We start from the raw sequence: 22,040 nt of genomic DNA, 5'->3' as shown, positions 1-22,040 counted from the left end.
AGCTTTCAGTTGACAGTCGTAAAATTCACCCTGCGAGAGTGTACATAAAGGAAGGTTGAATATGGTATAGCAAAGGCAGGCTAACTCTTCATGTTTTTAGTCCCTGAAACTTTCAAATATCTACCAATGTTATTTCAATCTCATTCTCATATGACCCTCTTCAAAATAAACTGTCCCGTAGTCAGTGACGTGTGCCGTGGGGACAGTCCTTCAGTGACGTTGACCCTCACCACAATGTCATCACCTCTTAATGCACGAAAACCTACGTACGTATGATTCTCACTCGCCACCCGCACTTTGGCGGGAGTTAAATCTGGATGCCGTGCATCAGCACACTTTAAGTGACCTGCGTGGCGCTAGGTCCTTTTAGATTTGATTGTCATGTACTATATTGTAGTTGTATTGGTTTGACGCTCTAGTGTGCAAAATTTCGAGTAAAACAATAAAATAAATTCTTCAAAATAATGTAAACACCTAAATAACAGAAAACTGAAAATATATTAGTAGAACATCAAAAATTCAGTTTCGGCTTGTGTATAAGAATGATGTACGTAAGTAAAGAGTTCGAGGAGACAGCGTGTTGATGCACTGTCCAGCACGATAAGGTTGATGGCCCCTCTGTGAGAGGAAATTAAATCCAAGAATCTTCACAGACGACAACACCAGCATTAATAACGAGCCTGCTCAACGCTTTACTTCCATTGATAAAGGCGGATCCTCGAACTGTGATTTTGTGAGCAAGGACGTTTTATCTACACTCTTCTTTATATATCAATAATTTACTAGATGAAAACTACTTCTATGAAGGTGTTAGTAGCTAGAAAACCTTGGATGAAATATTACCGTAAGTGAGTTAATGATATATATAAATAGGGTTGGATAGAAAAGGCAACACTGATGACATGAAATTTCCCCGAATTGTTTTTCTAAGGACTTATTTTTCTTTTGTGGCTTATGCAACGTTCCTAAACACGAGTTTCTGACTCATGTTACTTAATAAGCTTTTGATTGTCATTATCACCTGCTGTGGCAAGAGAACAAGGCCCTTTGATAATCATATACTCGAACCCGGAGACGTTCGTTTTTCAGTCTTTCTTGTGGTATGTGGCAAGAATATCTCGTGTTGCCAGAAGGGCCGCATTGTTTATGTGTTCTATGACAAGAAACGTTTGTCTCATGAAACTTAATTGGTGATTATGTTTTGCAGTGCATTATTCATGGGATGTTCAACTTGATTTATAGATACACTATCAAAGTTTTGAGTAATATATATCAAGAAGTACTTGTACACAAGTTTCCATATACTGATTATTTGCAGATTCATTGTTACATGTACAGATAGAAATAAAGGGGATCTAAACATTTTTGAATGCTGACAAATGATGCTAACTCGTAAAATATGTTAAGAAATTACTAGAGCTGGCAACTCACTAACATCTGTCCCGGAGTCATTCAAACGCCGAGGAACCCGTCACTGGGGCCGTCAGCTGAGTCAGTAACCCACCAGACGGTGTATGTGATGTGTGTGCTTTAAGCTTCATGTAAAAACTACGAAAAGTTTTCACATGTAAGGATAACCCTGTGTTGTACAGTTGCACAGATTATATTATTCAAGGTAAGTTAATGAGTAAAGTCCTGTTTACTCGCATTTTCCTCATACAACGGTCACTGGCCCGTCTTCCATCTGTAATGGTAATCACACCACGTCTGTGCTCTCACTCACTGCATATTATAACTATATCAGACGCATCTGTGTTTACAAACGTTTCTCATATTTTGTGATTCTCTGTCATATCGCAGCTTTTGATGCATCAAAATATTCATACTTCTCTTATATATATATATATATATATATATATATATATATATATATATATATATATATAAATTTCTATGAGTCCACGGTGAAAATGAAACACGATAAGTTCCCAAGTGCACTTTCGTGTAGTAATCACACCATCAGGGGAGACACAAGAGAGCAATATAACAGTCGGTTGATATACAACAAAGAGACGAGCTAGGACGCCATTTGGTAAACATGCGATTGTCCAAGACAGACAACGAGCGTATCATTAACTCATTATGTAGACAAGATGAATTGTTTACAAATCTTATCAACATCAACGTTATCCTATTTGTATAGACCTTCATTAATATTAATATTCTTTGTGTATTCGATAATAGAAGATTCGATGTTATTTCTCCTGGTACTGACGTGAGAGTTAATAACTGATATGGCATTACTCCTGTCAATTCAATGATCATAGTTTTCAACGTGATTAAACAATGCATTTGATTCTTGTCCCGTTCTTATACTATATTTATAATACATTTATACTATATATATATGCTTGCCTTCATCCATTTCAGGCACTGCCCCGCCACACAGGAAACAGCACCGCTATCCCCTGCTTCAGCAAGGTAGCGCCAGGAAAACAGACAAAAAAGGCCACATTCGTCCTCACTCAGTTTCTAGCAGTCGTATGTAATGCATCGAAACCACAGCTCCCTCTCCACATTCACGCCCCACAGACCTTTCCATGGTTTACCCTAGACGTTTCACTTGCCCTGGTTCAGTCCATTGACAGGACGTCGACCCCGGTATACCACATCGTTCCAATTCACTTTATTCCTTGCACGCCTTTCACCCTCCTGTATGTTCAGGCTCCGATCACCCAAAATCTTTTTCACTACAACCTTCCAACTCCAATTTGGTCTCCCACTTCCTGTTCCCTCTACCTCTGACACATATATCCTCTTTGTCAATCTTTCCTCACTGATTCTCTCCGTATGCCCAAACCATTTGAACACACCCTCTTCTGCTTTCTCAACTACACTCTTTTTATTTCCACACATCTCTCTTACCCTTTCATTGCTTACTTGATCAAACCACCTCAAACATTTGATTTCCACCACATCCACTCTCCTCCATACAACCCTATCTATAGGCCATGCCTCGCAACCAGATAACATTGTTAGAACAACTATTCCTTCAAACATACCCATTTTTGCTCTCGAGATAACGTTCTTTCCTTCCACACATTCTTCATCGCTTCAAGAACCTTAGCCATGTGACTCACTTCCGCCTCTTATGGTTCCATTCGCTGCTAAGTTCACTCCCAGATATCTAAAATACTTCACTTCCTATATTTTTTCTCCATTCAAACTTACATTCCAATTAACTTGTCCCTCAACCCTGCTGAACCTAATATCCTTGCTCTCATTCACATTTACTCTCAACCTTCTCCTTTCACACACTTTTCCAAACTCAGTCACCTCCATTTGCAGTTTCTCACTCGAATCAACCACTAGAGCTATATCATCACTTCCTGATATTACTTTCTCACTTGCCCTCTTCACCGATGTTCCCATTTGTTCTCTTCTCTTACTCACATTATTTATCTCCTTCCAAAACATCTTTTTGTTCTCCATAAAATTTAATGAAACTCTCTCACCCTAACTCTGAATTGCCCGAAGGTAAAGACACAATTCAATAGGACTTAAGATAATATTCCATTTACATGTAATTTTTCATTACATGTGAAATATGATTATCTGAACTACTATTAAATTGCGATTTTACCTTTATAACTATCACGCTCACCTGCAGTAGCATGCTTTCCGACATGTTTCATGAGCTCCTCTTCGCCAACGGAACTACCTTGGCCCACCAGTGATGCTACTACGTTTGTGAATCAAGAACCATTGCAACACAAACCTCGCCAGGTGGTAGAGTGTCCCGCAGTGTATCGAGACAGACTTCCCCAGAACTTTTTTTTAAAGGGGAAGTAAATGTTTATAGTTGTGTTACTGGAGTGTTAGTTTTCATACATGGTGCTTTGACAAGAAAATAGTGAAATTGGAAAAAATGTAGCTTAGATATTGAAGCTTATTGATACAGTGGTCAAATTGATGAGAACTACTATTGACGTTTGTGTAAATAAATTATACATTTCCTTTTTCCATAGCCAGAGGTTGAACCATTATGTGACATCCATTTTTTCATTTCATTTCAAGCTAGAAGTTTCAGTTTTCTAAATTGTTTCTTACATTTTTCATATGTATATATATGTATGTGTGTGTGTGTGTATATGTGCGTATGTATGTGTGTGTGTATATGTGTATATATATATATATATATATATATATATATATATATATATATATATATATATATATATATATATATATATATATATATATATATATATATATATATATATATATATATATATATATATATATATATTATCCCTGGGGATAGGGGTGAAAGAATACTTCCCACGCATTCCTCGCGTGTCGTAGAAAGCGACTAGAGGGGACGGGAGCGGGGCCCAGAAATCCTCCCCTCCTTGTATTTTTTTAACTTTCTAAAATGGGAAACAGAAGAAGGAGTCACGCGGGGAGTGCTCATCCTCCTCGAAGGCTCAGATTGGGGTGCCTAAATGTGTGTGGATGTAACCAAGATGTGAAAAAAGGAGAGATAGGTAGTATGTTTGAGGAAAGGAACCTGGATGTTTTGGCTCTGAGTGAAACGAAGCTCAAGGGTAAAAGGGAAGAGTGGTTTGGGAATGTCTTGGGAGTAAAGTCAGGGGTTAGTGAGAAGACAAGAGCAAGGGAAGGAGTAGCAATACTCCTGAAACAGGAGTTGTGGGAGTATGTGATAGAATGTAAGAAAGTAAATTCTCGATTAATATGGGTAAAACTGAAAGTGGATGGAGAGAGATGGGTGATTATTGGTGCATATGCACCTGGGCATGAGAAGAAAGATCATGAGAGGCAAGTGTTTTGGGAGCAGCTGAATGAGTGTGTTAGTGGTTTTGATGCACGAGACCGGGTTATAGTGATGGGTGATTTGAATGCAAAGGTGAGTAATGTGGCAGTTGAGGGAATAATTGGTATACATGGGGTGTTCAGTGTTGTAAATGGAAATGGTGAAGAGCTTGTAGATTTATGTGCTGAAAAAGGACTGATGATTGGGAATACCTGGTTTAAAAAGCGAGATATACATAAGTATACTTATGTAAGTAGGAGAGATGGCCAGAGAGCGTTATTGGATTACGTGTTAATTGACAGGCGCGCGAAAGAGAGACTTTTGGATGTTAATGTGCTGAGAGGTGCAACTGGAGGGATGTCTGATCATTATCTTGTGGAGGCTAAGGTGAAGATTTGTATGGGTTTTCAGAAAAGAAGAGTGAATGTTAGGGTGAGGAGGGTGGTGAGAGTAAGTGAGCTTGGGAAGGAGACTTGTGTGAGGAAATACCAGGAGAGACTGAGTACAGAATGGAAAAAGGTGAGAACAATGGAAGTAAGGGGAGTGAGGGAGGAATGGGATGTATTTAGGGAATCAGTGATGGATTGCGCAAAAGATGCTTGTGGCATGAGAAGAGTGGGAGGTGGGTTGATTAGAAAGGGTAGTGAGTGGTGGGATGAAGAAGTAAGATTATTAGTGAAAGAGAAGAGAGAGGCATTTGGACGATTTTTGCAGGGAAATAATGCAAATGACTGGGAGACGTATAAAAGAAAGAGACAGGAGGTCAAGAGAAAGGTGCAAGAGGTGAAAAAGAGGGCAAATGAGAGTTGGGGTGAGAGTATCATTAAATTTTTGGGAGAATAAAAAGATGTTTGGAAGGAGGTAAATAAAGTGCGTAAGACAAGGGAGCAAATGGGAACTTCAGTGAAGGGCGCAAATGGGGAGGTGATAACAAGTAGTGGTGATGTGAGAAGGAGATGGAGTGAGTATTTTGGAGGTTTGTTGAATGTGTTTGATGATAGAGTGGCAGATATAGGGTGTTTTGGTCGAGGTGGTGTGCAAAGTGAGAGGGTTAGGGAAAATGATTTGGTAAACAGAGAAAAGGTAGTAAAAGCTTTGCGGAAGATGAAAGCCGGCAAGGCAGAAGGTTTGGATGGTATTGCAGTGGAATTTATTAAAAAAGGGGGTGACTGTATTGTTGATTGGTTGGTAAGGTTATTTAATGTATGTATGACTCATGGTGAGGTGCCTGAGGATTGGCGGAATGCGTGCATAGTGCCATTGTACAAAGGCAAAGGGGATAAGAGTGAGTGCTCAAATTGCAGAGGTATAAGTTTGTTGAGTATTCCTGGTAAATTATATGGGAGGATATTGATTGAGAGGGTGAAGGCATGTACAGAGCATCAGATTGGGGAAGAGCAGTGTGGTTTCAGAAGTGGTAGAGGATGTGTGGATCAGGTGTTTGCTTTGAAGAATGTATGTGAGAAATACTTAGAAAAGCAAATGGATTTGTATGTAGCATTTATGGATCTGGAGAAGGCATATGATAAAGTTGATAGAGATGCTCTGTGGAAGGTATTAAGAATATATGGTGTGGGAGGCAAGTTGTTAGAAGCAGTGAAAAGTTTTTATCGAGGATGTAAGGCATGTGTACGTGTAGGAAGAGAGGAAAGTGATTGGTTCTCAGTGAATGTAGGTTTGCGGCAGGGGTGTGTGATGTCTCCATGGTTGTTTAATTTGTTTATGGATGGGGTTGTTAGGGAGGTAAATGCAAGAGTTTTGGAAAGAGGGGCAAGTATGAAGTCTGTTGGGGATGAGAGAGCTTGGGAAGTGAGTCAGTTGTTGTTCGCTGATGATACAGCGCTGGTGGTTGATTCATGTGAGAAACTGCAGAAACTGGTGACTGAGTTTGGTAAAGTGTGTGAAAGAAGAAAGTTAAGAGTAAATGTGAATAAGAGCAAGGTTATTAGGTACAGTAGGGTTGAGGGTCAAGTCAATTGGGAGGTGAGTTTGAATGGAGAAAGGCTGGAGGAAGTGAAGTGTTTTAGATATCTGGGAGTGGATCTGGCAGCGGATGGAACCATGGAAGCGGAAGTGGATCATAGGGTGGGGGAGGGGGCGAAGATTCTGGGAGCCTTGAAGAGTGTGTGGAAGTCGAGAACATTATCTCGGAAAGCAAAAATGGGTATGTTTGAAGGAATAGTGGTTCCAACAATGTTGTATGGTTACGAGGCGTGGGCTATGGATAGAGTTGTGCGCAGGAGGATGGATGTGCTGGAAATGAGATGTTTGAGGACAATGTGTGGTGTGAGGTGGTTTGATCGAGTAAGTAACGTAAGGGTAAGAGAGATGTGTGGAAATAAAAAGAGCGTGGTTGAGAGAGCAGAAGAGGGTGTTTTGAAATGGTTCGGGCACATGGAGAGAATGAGTGAGGAAAGATTGACCAAGAGGATATATGTGTCGGAGGTGGAGGGAACGAGGAGAAGAGGGAGACCAAATTGGAGGTGGAAAGATGGAGTGAAAAGGATTTTGTGTGTTCGGGGCCTGAACATGCAGGAGGGTGAAAGGAGGGCAAGGAATAGAGTGAATTGGAGCGATGTGGTATACCGGGGTTGACGTGCTGTCAGTGGATTGAATCAAGGCATGTGAAGCGTCTGGGGTAAACCATGGAAAGCTGTGTAGGTATGTATATTTGCGTGTGTGGACGTATATATATACATGTGTATGGGGGTGGGTTGGGCCATTTCTTTCGTCTGTTTCCTTGCGCTACCTCGCAAACGCGGGAGACAGCGACAAAGCAGAAAAAAAATATATATATATTTCTTTTTCTTCATACTATTCGCCATTTCCCGCGTGAGCGAGGTAGCGTTAAGAAGAGGACTGAGCCTTTGAGGGAATATCCTCACTTGGCCACCTTCTCTGTTCCCTGTTTTGGAAAATTAAAACTAAGAGGGGAGGATTTCCAGCACCCCGCTCCCTTCCCTTTTAGTCGCCTTCTACGACACGCAGGGAATACGTGGGAAGTATTCTTTCTCCCCTATCCCAAGGGTAATATATATATATATATATATATATATATATATATATATATATATATATATATATATATATATATATATATATATTTTTTTTTTTTTTTTTTTATACTTTGTCGCTGTCTCCCGCGTTTGCGAGGTAGCGCAAGGAAACAGACGAAAGAAACGGCCCAACCCCCCCATACACATGTATATACATACGTCCACACACGCAAATATACATACCTACACAGCTTTCCATGGTTTACCCCAGACGCTTCACATGCCTTGATTCAATCCACTGACAGTACGTCAACCCCGGTATACCACATCGCTCCAATTCACTCTATTCCTTGCCCTCCTTTCACCCTCCTGCATGTTCAGGCCCCGAACACACAAAATCTTTTTCACTCCATCTTTCCACCTCCAATTTGGTCTCCCTCTTCTCCTCGTTCCCTCCACCTCCGACACATATATCCTCTTGGTCAATCTTGGGTAAGCCATGGAATGTTCTGTGGGACCTGGATATGGAAAGGAAGCTGTGGTTTCAGTGCATTATACATGACAGCTAGAGACTGAGTGTGAACGAATGTGGCCTTTGTGTCTTTTCTTAGCGCCACCTCGCGCACATGCGGGGGGAGTGGGTTGTTATTTCATGTGTGGCGAGGTAGCGACGGGAATGAATAAAGGTAGACAGTATGAATTATGTAAATGTGTATATATGTATATGTCTGTGTGTGTGTATATTTTTGTATATGTTGAGATGTATAGTATGTATGTGTGCGTGTCTGTCTGGACGTGTATGTTTATACATGCTTATGCTGGGGGGGTTAGGCCATTCTTTCGTCTGTTTCCTTGCGCTACCTCGCTAACTCGGGAGACAGCGACAAAGCAAAATAAATAATATATATATATATATATATATATATATATATATATATATATATATATATATATATATATGTATATATATTATATATATCCCTGGGGATAGGGGAGAAAGAATACTTCCCACGTATTCCCTGCGTGTCGTAGAAGGCGACTAAAAGGGGAGGGAGCATGGGGCTGGAAATCCTCCCCTCTCATTATTTTTTTTTTTTAATTTTCCAAAAGAAGGAACAGAGAAGGGGACCAGGTGAGGATATTCCCTCAAAGGCCCAGTTCTCTGTTCTTAACGCTACCTCGCTAACGCGGGAAATGGCGAATAGTTTGAAAGAAAAGAAAAGAATATATATATATATATACGTCTGTGTTGTGCAGTATGGTTCTGTAATATGCTATCTGCTGGTTGTGTGATGACCAGTGGTGACCATGTTGCTCACCAACGTGAGACGATGTGTATTCCATCACATAGTACTCGAATAATTGTTTCCCTTTTAGATACGATCATAGCCTTGCACTAGTGCTTCCGCCTACTACGCACGGGTCCCAGATTCGGTCCTGATATATATATATATATATATATATATATATATATATATATATATATATATATATATATATATTTTATATATATATATATATATATATATATATATATATATATATATATATGTATTTATATTTATATTCATTATACTTTGTAGCTGTCTCCCGCCTCAGCGAGGTAGCGCATGGAAGCAGACGAAAGAATGGCCCAACCACCCACATACATGTGTATACATACACGTCCACACACTCACATATACATACCTATGCATTTCAACGTATACATATATATACACACACAGACATATACATATATACACGTGTACATGATTCATACTTGCTGCCTTTATTCATTTCCGTCGCCACCCCGCCACAAGAAATGACAACCCCCTCCCCCCGCGTGCGCGCGAGGTAGTGCAAGGAAAAGATAACAAAGGCCACATTCGTTCACACTCAGTCTCGAGTTGTTATATATAATGCACCGAAACCACATCACCCTCTGCACATCCAGGCCCCACAAAACTTTCCATGGTTTACCTCAGCCGATTCACATGCCCTGGTTCAATCCATTGACAGTACGTCCACCCCGGTATACCACATCGTTCCAATTCACTCTATTCCTTGCGCGCCTTTCACCCCCCTGCATGTTCAGGCCCGGTCGCTCAAATTTTTTTCACTCCATTTTTCCACCTCCAGTTTGGTCTTCCACTTCTTGTATCCTCCACCTCTGACATATATATATATGGCATGTACAGAGCATCAGATTGGGGAAGAGCAGTGCGGTTTCAGAAGTGGTAGAGGATGTGTGGATCAGGTGTTTGCTTTGAAGAATGTATGTGAGAAATACTTAGAAAAGCAAATGGATTTGTATGTAGCATTTATGGATCTGGAGAAGGCATATGATAGAGTTGATAGAGATGCTCTGTGGAAGGTATTAAGAATATATGGTGTGGGAGGCAAGTTGTTAGAAGCAGTGAAAAGTTTTTATCGAGGATGTAAGGCATGTGTACGTGTAGGAAGAGAGGAAAGTGATTGGTTCTCAGTGAATGTAGGTTTGCGGCAGGGGTGTGTGATGTCTCCATGGTTGTTTAATTTGTTTATGGATGGGGTTGTTAGGGAGGTAAATGCAAGAGTCCTGGAAAGAGGGGCAAGTATGAAGTCTGTTGGGGATGAGAGAGCTTGGGAAGTGAGTCAGTTGTTGTTCGCTGATGATACAGCGCTGGTGGCTGATTCATGTGAGAAACTGCAGAAGCTGGTGACTGAGTTTGGTAAAGTGTGTGTAAGAAGAAAGTTAAGAGTAAATGTGAATAAGAGCAAGGTTATTAGGTACAGTAGGGTTGAGGGTCAAGTCAATTGGGAGGTGAGTTTGAATGGAGAAAAACTGGAGGAAGTGAAGTGTTTTAGATATCTGGGAGTGGATCTGTCAGCGGATGGAACCATGGAAGCGGAAGTGGATCATAGGGTGGGGGAGGGGGCGAAAATTTTGGGAGCCTTGAAAAATGTGTGGAAGTCGAGAACATTATCTCGGAAAGCAAAAATGGGTATGTTTGAAGGAATAGTGGTTCCAACAATGTTGTATGGTTGCGAGGCGTGGGCTATGGATAGAGTTGTGCGCAGGAGGATGGATGTGCTGGAAATGAGATGTTTGAGGACAATGTGTGGTGTGAGGTGGTTTGATCGAGTAAGTAACGTAAGGGTAAGAGAGATGTGTGGAAATAAAAAGAGCGTGGTTGAGAGAGCAGAAGAGGGTGTTTTGAAATGGTTTGGGCACATGGAGAGAATGAGTGAGGAAAGATTGACCAAGAGGATATATGTGTCGGAGGTGGAGGGAACGAGGAGAAGAGGGAGACCAAATTGGAGGTGGAAAGATGGAGTGAAAAAGATTTTGTGTGATCGGGGCCTGAACATGCAGGAGGGTGAAAGGAGGGCAAGGAATAGAGAGAATTGGAGCGATGTGGTATACAGGGGTTGACGTGCTGTCAGTGGATTGAATCAAGGCATGTGAAGCGTCTGGGGTAAACCATGGAAAGCTGTGTAGGTATGTATATTTGCGTGTGTGGACGTGTGTATGTACATGTGTATGGGGGGGGGGGGGTTGGGCCATTTCTTTCGTCTGTTTCCTTGCGCTACCTCGCAAACGCGGGAGACAGCGACAAAGTAAAAAAAAAAAAAAAAAAAAAATATATATATATATATATATATATATATATATATATATATATATATATATATATATATATATATATATATATATATATATATATATATATATATATATATGTGAGTGTGTGTGTGTGTGTGTGTGTGTGTGTGTGTGTATGTATGTATGTATGTATGTGTTTGTGTGTGTTTGTGTCTGTATGTATGTATGTATGTATGTATGTGTGTGTGTGTGTGTGTCAGCCGACACAGGGCTGGTGATTGGGAATACCTGGTTTAAAATGAGAGATATGCATAAGTATACGTATGTAAACAGGAGAGATGGCCAGAGAGCGTTATTGGATTATGTGGTAATTGATAGGCGCGTAAAAGAGAGACTTTTGGATGTTGATGTGGTGAGAGGGGCAACTGGAGCTATGTTTGACTATTATCTTGTGGAGACGAAGGTGAAGATTTGTAGAGGTTTTTAGAACAGAAGAGGGAATGGTCGGGTGAAGAGAGTGGTGATTGTAAGTAAGCTTGGAAAGGAGACTTGTCTGAGGAAGCACTAGGAGTGATTGAGTGCAGAATGTAAAAAGGTGAGGGCAAATGACGTAAGGGGAGTGGGAGAGAAATGGGATGTATTTATGGAAGCAGTGATGGCTTGTGCAAAAGATGCTTGTGGTATGAGAAACATGGGACGTGGACAGATTAGAAACGGTAGTGAGAGGCTGGATGAAATAAGATTATTAGTGAGAGAGGAGAGAGAGGCGTTTGGACGATTTTTTCTGGGAAATAGTGCAAATGACTGTGAGATGTATGAAAGAAAGGGCAGGAGGTCAAGAGAAAGGTGCAAGAGGTGAAAAAGTGGGCAAATGAGAGTTGGGGTGAGAGAGTATCATTAGATTTTAGGAAGAATAGAAATAAGTTGTGGAATGAGGTAAATAAAGTGCGTAAGACAAGAGAACAAATGGGAAGCATCGGTGAAGGAGGCAAATGGAGAGGTAGTAACAAGTAGTGGTGAAGTGAGAAGGAGATGGAGTGAGTATTTTGAAGGTTTGTTGAATGTGTTTGATGATAGAGTGGCAGATATAGGGTGTTTTGGTCGAGGTGGTGTGCGAAGTGAGAGGGTCAGGGAGAATGGTTTAGTAAACAGGGAAGAGGTAGTGAAAGCTTTGCTGCAGATGAAAGCCGGCAAGGCGGCGGGTTAAGATGGTATTGCAGAGGAATATATTAAAAAAGGTGGTGACTGTATTGTTGACTGGTTGGTTAGGATATTCAGTGTGTGTATAGTTCATGGTGAAGAGCCTGAGGATTGGCAGAATGGATGCATAGTGCCATTGTACAAAGGCAAAGGGGATGAAGGTCAGTATTCAAATTACAGAGGTATAGATTTGTTAATTATTCCTGGGAAATTGTATATGAGGGTATTGATTGAGAGGGTAAAGGCATGTACAGAGCATCAGATTGGGGAAAAGCAGTGCGGTTTAAGAAGTGGTAGAGGATGTGTGGATCAGGTGTTTGCTTTGAAGAATATATTTGAGAAATACTTAGAAACAAATGGATTTATAAGTAACATTTATCGATCTGGAGAAGGCATATGGTAGAGTTGATAGAGATGCTCTGTGGAAGGTATTGATAGTATATGGTGTGGAAGGTAAGTTGCCAGAAGCAGTGAAAGGTTTTTATCGAGGATGTAAGGCATGTGTACGAGTAGGAATAGAGGATAGTAATCGGTTCTCAGTGAATCTTGTTTTTACGGCAGGGTTGCGTGATGTCTCCATGGTTGTTTAGTTTGCTTATGGATGGTGTTATTAGGGAGGTGAATGCAAGAGTTTTGGAGAGGGGCAATCATGCAGTCTGCTGTGGATGAGAGGGCTTGTGAAGCGATTCAATTGTTGTTCGCTGATGATGCCTCGCTGGCGGCTGATTTGGGTGAGAAACTGCAGAGGTTGGTGACTGAGTTTGATAAAGTGTGTTAAAGAAGAAAGCTGAGAGTAAATGTGAATAAGAGCAATGTTATTAGGTTCAGTAGGGTTGAGGGACAAAGAATTGGGAGGTAAGTTTGAATGGAGAAAAAACTGGAGGAAGTGAAGTGTTTTAGATATCTGGGAGTGTATTTAGCAGCGGATGGAACCATGGAAGCGGAAGTTAGTCACAGGGTGGGGGAGGGGGCGAAGGTTCTGGGAGCGTTGAAGAATGTGTAGAAGGCGAGAGCGTTATCTCGGAGAGCGAAAATTGGTATGGTTGAAGGAATAGTGGTTCCAACAATGTTATTGTTGAGAGTAATGGGCTTTAAATAGGGTTGTGCGGAGTGTGGATGTGTTGGAAATGAGATGTTTGAGGACAATATGTGGTGTGAGGTGGTTTGATCGAGTAAGTAATGAAAAGGTAAGAGAAATGTATGGTAATAAGAAGAGTGTGGTTGAGAGAGCAGAAGATGGTGTATTAAAATGGTTTGGTCACATGGAGAATGAGTGAGGAAAAATTGACAAAGAGAATGTATGTGTCAGAGGTGGAGGGAACGGGGAGAAGTGGGAAACCAATTCGGAGGAGGAAGGATGGAGTGAAAAAGATTTTGAGCGGTCGGGGCCTGAATATAAAGGAGGGTGAAAGGCGTGCAAGGAATAGAGTGAATTGGAACGATATGGTATACTGGGGTCGACGTTTTGTCTTTGGATTGAACCAGGGCATGTCAAGCGTCTAGGGTAAACCATGGAAAGTTTTTTTGGGCCTTGATGTGAAAAGGGAGCTGTGGTTTCGGTGCATTACACATGACAACTAGAGACTGACTATGAACGAATGAGGCCTTTTTTGTGCTACTGGCGTGGGGAGGGAGCGTGGGGCTGGAAATCCTCCGCTCTCATTTTTTTTTTTAAATTTTCAAAAAGAGGGAACAGAGAAGGGGGCCAGGTGAGGATGTTCCCGCTAACGCGGGAAATGGCGAATAGTTTGAAAGAAAAAGAATATATCTATCTATCTATCTATCTATCTATCTATCTATCTATCTATCTATCTATCTATCTATATATATATATATATATATATATATATATATATATATATATATATATATATTATCCATGGGGATAGGGGAGAAAGAATACCTCCCACGTATTCCCTGCGTGTCGTAGGAGGCGACTAAAAGGGAAGGGAGCGGGGGGCTGGAAATCCTCCCCTCTCGTTTTTTTTTCTTTTTTTTTTCCCAAAAAGAAGGAACAGAGAAGAGGGCCAGGTGAGGATATTCCCTCTAAGGCCCAGTCCTCTGTTCTTAACGCTAACTCGCAAACGCGGGAAATGGCAAATAGTATGAAAAATAGAAAAAAAAAAAAAAAAAATATATATATATATATATATATATATATATATATATATATATATATATATATATATATATATATATATATATATATACCCCAAAGCCTCCTTCAGTCATTCCTTTCATCTCCTTCTAGGTCTCCCTATTCCCATTTGTTTCATCTACTTTTGATATTAAGATCCTCTTAGTCAGTCTTTCTTTGCTCATCTTTGTTTTATTTATATTTATTATACTTTGTCGCTGTCTCCCGCGTTTGCGAGGTAGCGCAAGGAAACAGACGAAAGAAATGCCCCCCCCCCCCCATACACATGTATATACATACGTCCACACACGCAAATATACATACCTACACAGCTTTCCATGGTTTACCCCAGACGCTTTGTTATATATATATATATATATATATATATATATATATATATATATATATATATATATATATATATATATGCTTAATATATTCCCTGGGGATAGGGGAGAAAGAATACTTCCCACGTATTCCCTGCGTGTCGTAGAAGGCGACTAAAAGGGAAGGGAGCGGGGGGCTGGAAATCCTCCCCTCTCTCTTTTTTTTTTTTTTTTTTCTTAATTTAAGAAGGAACAGAGAAGAGGTCCTGGTGAGGATATTCCCTCAAAGGCCCAGTCCTCTGTTCTTAACGCTACCTCGCTAACGCGGGAAATGGCAAATAGTATGAAAAAAAAAAAAAAATATATATATATATATATATATATATATATATATATATATATATATATATATATATATATATATATATATATATATACATATATATATATATATATATATATATATCAATATATATATCAATATATATATATATATATATATATATATATATATATATATATATATATATATATATATATATATATATATATATATATATATATCAATAACTAACAGACAGAACTGAAACCAAAAGAAAATTGAATCATTTCATAATCATTTATGAAGTCATGTCTCGGAGTCACACGTGGCCATATCCTTCCTAGAGTGAAGACAGATGCAGTTCCGTCTCACTCCCACCTGACCTGTCAAACCTGTTGTTATAAACCAGGGAATTGTCCCTTTTTTCATATTTAGAAAGACAACAAAAGAAAACAGGTTACTTATTACTCTCTCTCTCTCTCTCTCTCTCTCTCTCTCTCTCTCTCTCTCTCTCTCTCTCTCTCTCTCTCTCTCAAGCATTTGATAAATCTTTTCTACTTTAAATTGATACATTATGTCCTGTTCTTGGGGTTTACTGGTTGCATAACAAACTGGACAGAATCCTGGTTACGTGATCGGAGGCAGCGAGTCGTAATGAGTGTTGAATCATCATCGTGGTCGCCCGTTACTAGTGGGGTCCCTCACAGGTGTGTACTTGGCCTACACTTTTCACCATTTAGAAGAACGATATTGATGTAGTGTCCAGATTTGCAGATGACGCAGAAATAGTAATGCTATATTAATTGAAGGAGGAAGGCTAAGATTTTAAGAGGATATCGATAAAATCGCTGAATGGTCTAGAAAATGGCAAATGGCATTTAACGTCAACAAATGTCAGCTTTTACAAAAAGGAAACTTAAAAAGTAAAATCGAGTATGAACTGATTGGCAACACGATAAAGGACACTCCTAGTGTGAGGGATCTAGGGGCCACTGTCTCTGACAACTTCATATTCTCAGCTCTGTAATGAAGCTGGAAAGAAAGCAAATATGTCTTTTAACAAAACTTTTCTTACTAAAGCAATTATGTGAAATTGCTACCATACTTAGGTCTAGTTAGACCCCACATCAAGTCTGCAGTGCAGTTCTGGGCCCCCAACTTAAGTAACGATGTTCTTGAACCGGAAGCATTGTAGCGAAGGACTAAACGGGTACATACCTTCCTTGCGTAGCAAACCAAATGAGGACATGTTGCGAGAAATAAACTTCTTTCTAAGCAAGAGGCGTCTTCTAGGCAAATCAATTGAAAGTTTTGAAATATCTAAAGTATTCAGCAATTTCCATATTGAAAATTTCTTAAGAGCGACAGCACTACTAATGAGAGAAATGGACTAAAACTTAAAGTTACTGAGTTAATCTAGACTGTACGAAGTATTTCTTATTATCTCTGCGTAGATTAACCTCCCAAAACATGGTTTTCAGGGCAACACTCAATGTCTTCAGCATTAAACTTGATCATTACTCTCACCTTCCGCTATTGAATAATTGATTTGATCAGTCACCATAACGTAGTGGTATATTATGATATCAACCTCTAATCTCTCCCAGGCCATGCTGCGATAATTTATCAACATTAATTAACCCGGGTCGCCTTGTTTAAGAGAGCAAGAAAGAGTTGTATCATTTTTCAACATCAGTAATAACAGAGACATGGTAAGTCAAATGTCTGGGGCTCAAGTTTACGATTGCTTTCATAACAAAAAATGACGGGATGCATGCCGTAGGTGACTTAATGCGTGACATATTCATTCTCATTCTACATTATTGCTTTCCTATAACAATACCCTACAGGCATATTAATCCTGGAAGGTAATATTTGACAGAGGGAGTGGAGGTTGGGAAGAGAGCCCTTGCTTTGCTATTCTTTTTCTTCTACTGCATTTAAGGTGGCTACATTTCTTACGTAGTGTTAAGGCCAGACTACCTCTCTTGGACCTTGGGCCTGTGTATCTATGTAGCACCCCCCTATCTCTCTCTCTCTCTCTCTCTCTCTCTCTCTCTCTCTGTCTATCTGTCTATCTGTCTATCTATCTATATATCTATCTATATAATCTATCTATGTCTATCTATCTATCTATCTATCTATCTATCTATCTATCTATCTATCTATCTATATATATATATATATATATATATATATATATATATATATATATATATATATATATATATATATATATATGGCTTGGTAAAGAGAGTAGATAGAGTGAAAGCTTTGTGGCAGATGAAATCCGGCAAGGCGGAGGGTTTGGATTGTATTGCAGTGGAATTTATTGATAAAGGGGTGACTGTGTTGTTGATTGGTTGGTAAGGATATTCACTGTATGTATGGAGGTGAGGTGCCTGAGGATTGGCGGAATGCATGCATCGTGCCATTGTGCAAAGGCATAGGGGATAAAGATGAGTATTCAAACTACAGAAGCATAAGTTTGTTGACTACTCCTGGAAAATGATATGGAGGGTATAGATTAAGTGGGTGAAGGCATGTACAGAGCATCAGACTGGGAAAGAGCAGTGTGGTTTCAGAATTGGTAGGGGATGTGTGGATCAGGTGTTTGCTTTGAAGAATGTTTGCGAGAAATACTTAGAAAAACTGAAGGCTATGTATGTAGCATTGATGGATCTAGAAAAGGTATATAATAGGGTTGATAGAGATGCTTTGTGGAAGGCTTTAAGAGTATATGGTGTGGAAGGTAAGTTGCTAGAAATTGGTTCCCAGTGAATGTCGGTCTGTGGCAGGGGTGCGTGATATCCCCATGGTTGTTTAATTTGTTTATGGATGGGTTGGTTAGGGAGGAAAAAACAAGAGTTTTGGAGAGAGAGGCGAGTATGCAGTCTGTTGTGGATGAGAGGGCTTGGGAAGTGAGTCAGTTGTTGTTCGCTGGTGATACAACGCTGGTGGCTGATTCGTGTGAGAAACTGCAGAGGTTGGTGACCGAGTTTGGAAAAGTGTGTGAAAGGAGAAAGTTGAGAGTAAATGTGAAGAAGAGCAAGGTCATTTGGTTCAGTAGGGATGAGGGACAAGTTAATTGGGATGTAAGTTTAAATGAGAAAAACTGGAGGAAGTGAAGTGTTTTAGATGTCTGGGAGTAGACTTAGCAGCGGATGGAACCATGAAGCGAAAGTGAGTTGCAGGTTGAGGGAGAGGCGAAGGTCTTGGAAGCGATGAAGAGTGTGTGGAAGGAGAGACCATTATCTCTGAGAGCAAAGATCGGATATGTTTGAAGGAATAGTAGTTCCGACAACATTATATGGTTGCGAAGCATGGGCTACAGATAAGGTGGATGTGTTGGAAATAGAATGTTTGATCGACTATGTAATGAAAGGATACGAGAAATGTGTGGAAATAAAATGAATGTAGTCGAGAGAGCAGAAGAGGGTGTGTTGAAATGGTTTGGACATTTGGAAAAATGAGTGAGGAAAGATTGACAAAGAGGACATATGTGTCAGAGGTTTCATTGGTTTACTCCAGACGTTTCATTCCCTGGTTCAGTCCATTGACAGCACGTCGACCCCGGTATACAACATCGTTCCTATTCACTCTATTCCTTGCACGCCTTTCACCCTCAGTATGTTCAGGCGCCCGATCGCTCAAAATCTTTTTCACTTCATCCTTCCACGTCCAATTTGGTCTCCCGGTTCTCTTCTTCCCTTCATCTTTGACACATATATCCTTTTTGTCCATGAGGTCCAAACCATTTCAACACACCCTCTTTTGCTCTCTCAACCACTCTTTTTATTATCACACCTTTCTCTCTCCCTTTTATTACTTACTCGATCAAACTACCTCACACCATATATTGTCTTCAAACATTTTATTTCCAACACATCTACCCTCCTCCGCACAACCTTATCTATAGTCCATGCCTCGCAACCATACATCATTGCTGGAACCACTATTCCTTCAAACATACCCATTTTTGCTCTCCGAGATAACGTTCTTGCTTTCCACACATTCTTCGACGCTCTCAGAATCTTGGCTCCCAACCCACCTAGTTACTCACTTCCGCTTCCATAATTCCATCCGCTGCTAAGTCCACTCCCAGATATCTAAAACACTTCACTTCCTCCAGTTTTTCTCCATTCAAACTTACCTCTCAATTAACTTGTCCCTCATCCCTACTGAACCTAATAACCTTGCTCTTATTCACATTTACTCTCAACTTTCTTCTTTCACACACTTTACCAAACTCAGTCAACGTCACCAGCTTCTGCAGTTTCTCACCCGAGTCAGCCACCAACGCTATATCATTAGCGAACAACAACTGACTCACTTCCCAAGCCCTTTCATCTACAACAGACTGCATACTTGCCCCTCTCTCCAAAACTCTTGCATTCACCTCCCTAACTACCCGATCCATAAACAAACTAAACAACCATGGAGACATCACGCAACCCTGCCTCAAACCTGACATCCACTTTCCTCTCTTCCTACTCGTACACATGCCTGACATCCTTAGTAAAAACTTTTCACTGCTTCTAGCAACTTACCTCCTACACCATATACTCTTAAAGCCTTCCACAAAGCATCTCTATCAACCCTATCATATGCCTTCTCCTGATCCATAAATGCTTCATACAAATCCATCTGTTTTTCTAAGTATTTCTCACATATATCCTTCAAAGCAAACACCTGATCCACATATCCTCTACCACTTGTGAAACCATACTGCTCTTTCCCAGTCTGTTGTTCTGTACATTCCTTTACCCTCTCAGTCAATACCCTCCCATATACTTTCCCAGGAATACTCAACAGACTTATGCCTCTGTAATTTGAACACTCACCTTTGTCCCTTTGCCTTTGTACAATGGCATTATGCATGCATTTAACCAATCCTCAGGCACTTCACGACGATCCATAAATGCACTGAATATCCTTACCAACCAATCAACAGCACAGTCACCTTTTTTTTTTTATAAATTCCACTGCAATACCATCCAACAGTCTTACTTCATCTCACCATTCACTACCCTTTCTGATCTCTCCACCTCCCACCTTTCTCATGCCACATACATCTTATGCGCAAGCCAACACTGCTTCCCTAAATACATCCCAATCCTCTCTCACTTCCCGTTACGTCATTTGTTCTCATCTTTTGCCATTCTGCACTGAACCTCTCCTGTTACTTCCTCACACAAGTCTCGTCTCCAAGCTCACTTACTCACCACTCTCTTCTCCCCAACATGCTCTCTCCTTTTCTGAAAACTTCTACAAATCTTTACCTTCGCCTCCACAAGACAGTGATCAGACATCCCTCCAGCTGCCCCTCTTAGCACGTTCACGTCCAAAAGTCTCTCTTTTACACACCTATCAATTAACAAGTAATCCAATAACGCCCTCTGGCCATCTCTACTACTCACATACGTATACTTATGCATATCTCTCTTTTTAAACCAGGTATTCCCAATCACCAGTCCTTTTTCAGCACACAAATCCACAAGCTCATCACCATTTCCATTTACAACACTGAATGCCCAATGTATACCAATTATGTCCTCAACTGCCACATTACTCACCTTTGCATTCAAATCACCCATTACTACAACCCGGTCTCGTGCATCAAAACTACTAACACACTCACTCAGCAGCTCCTAAAACATTTGCTTCTCATGATCTTCTCATGACCAGGTGCATAGGCACCAATAATCACCCATCTCTCCACTTTCAGTTTTACACATATCATTCTAGAGTTTGGTTTGTTTGTATGTATGTATGTGTGTGTGTATGTGTGTGTGTGTGTGTGTATGTGTGTGTGTGTGTGTGTGTGTGTGTGTGTGTGTGTGTGTGTGTGTGTATGTATGTATGGATGTATGTGTGTGTGTGTTCATGTGTGTGTGTTCATGTGTGTGTGTGTGTGTGTGTGTGTGTGTGTGTGTGTGTGTGTGTGTCTGTGTGTTTTGTTTGTTTGTATGTGTGTGTGTGTGTGTGTGTGTGTGTGTGTGTGTGTGTGTGTGTGTGTGTGTTTTGTTTGTTTGTGTGTGTGTGTGTGTGTGTGTGTGTGTGTGTGTGTGTGTGTGTTTTGCTTGTTTGTATGTGTGTGTGTGTGTGTGTGTGTAGCACTATCCATCTCTACGAGGAAGCACTGAGTAATGTTTGTGATAACAAAGTCCACATTTAACAAGGAATACTGTTACATCTAAACACTTCTTTGTATTAGGAAACTGCAAGTAAGGGACTTGGGTTTATCCTAGGATACGTGGGACAGGAATATTTTATTATCGTGTAAGATATTCCAATACCTACGTCCGTGGATCTGCCTGGCAGAGGAGCGACTTTTTATATACTGAAGCTTTCGACCCTGAGCGGCGTCCGCTCCAGTGTTGCAAGTCGTGGTTGTCGTTCGTCTCCAGGAAATGAGTCAGTGTTACAGCCACCTGCACGAGTACTCGACCGTTACGTGCTTCCATAAAACTACAGGTGTCTCGATTTCATCTTTTCAATATTTTTATCATACAGAAATGAGGAAACAAATCTGTGAGACACGTAGACAATGAGAATTAGGGAGAATCGCTGACGACAGAGATTAAGATGAGTGAGGCGGGCAGTGTATGAGAGAGAGAGAGAGAGAGAGAGAGAGAGAGAGAGAGAGAGAGAGAGAGAGAGAGAGAGAGAGAGAGAGAGAGAGAGAGTGATTTCCAGCCGGACCTCTGTTTTTCT

At 40.5% G+C, this 22,040-nt stretch overlaps 1 protein-coding gene across 1 annotated transcript in view; it reads left to right on the top strand.

Moving 5' to 3' along the window:
* The first annotated feature begins 1,516 nt into the window (after nucleotides 1-1,516).
* The window catches only part of LOC139754474 (uncharacterized), a 75,298-nt gene continuing 54,774 nt past the window's right edge, over nucleotides 1,517-22,040 (top strand). The window contains exon 1 of the mRNA XM_071671741.1: nucleotides 1,517-1,615. The gene's annotated coding sequence lies outside the window, so the exon portion shown is untranslated. The remainder of the gene's footprint in view (nucleotides 1,616-22,040) is intronic.

The sequence above is a fragment of the Panulirus ornatus genome, chromosome 17 (assembly GCF_036320965.1).
Source record: "Panulirus ornatus isolate Po-2019 chromosome 17, ASM3632096v1, whole genome shotgun sequence".
Lineage (NCBI taxonomy): Eukaryota > Metazoa > Arthropoda > Malacostraca > Decapoda > Palinuridae > Panulirus > Panulirus ornatus.
This window is presented reverse-complemented; position numbering and strand designations above follow the sequence as displayed.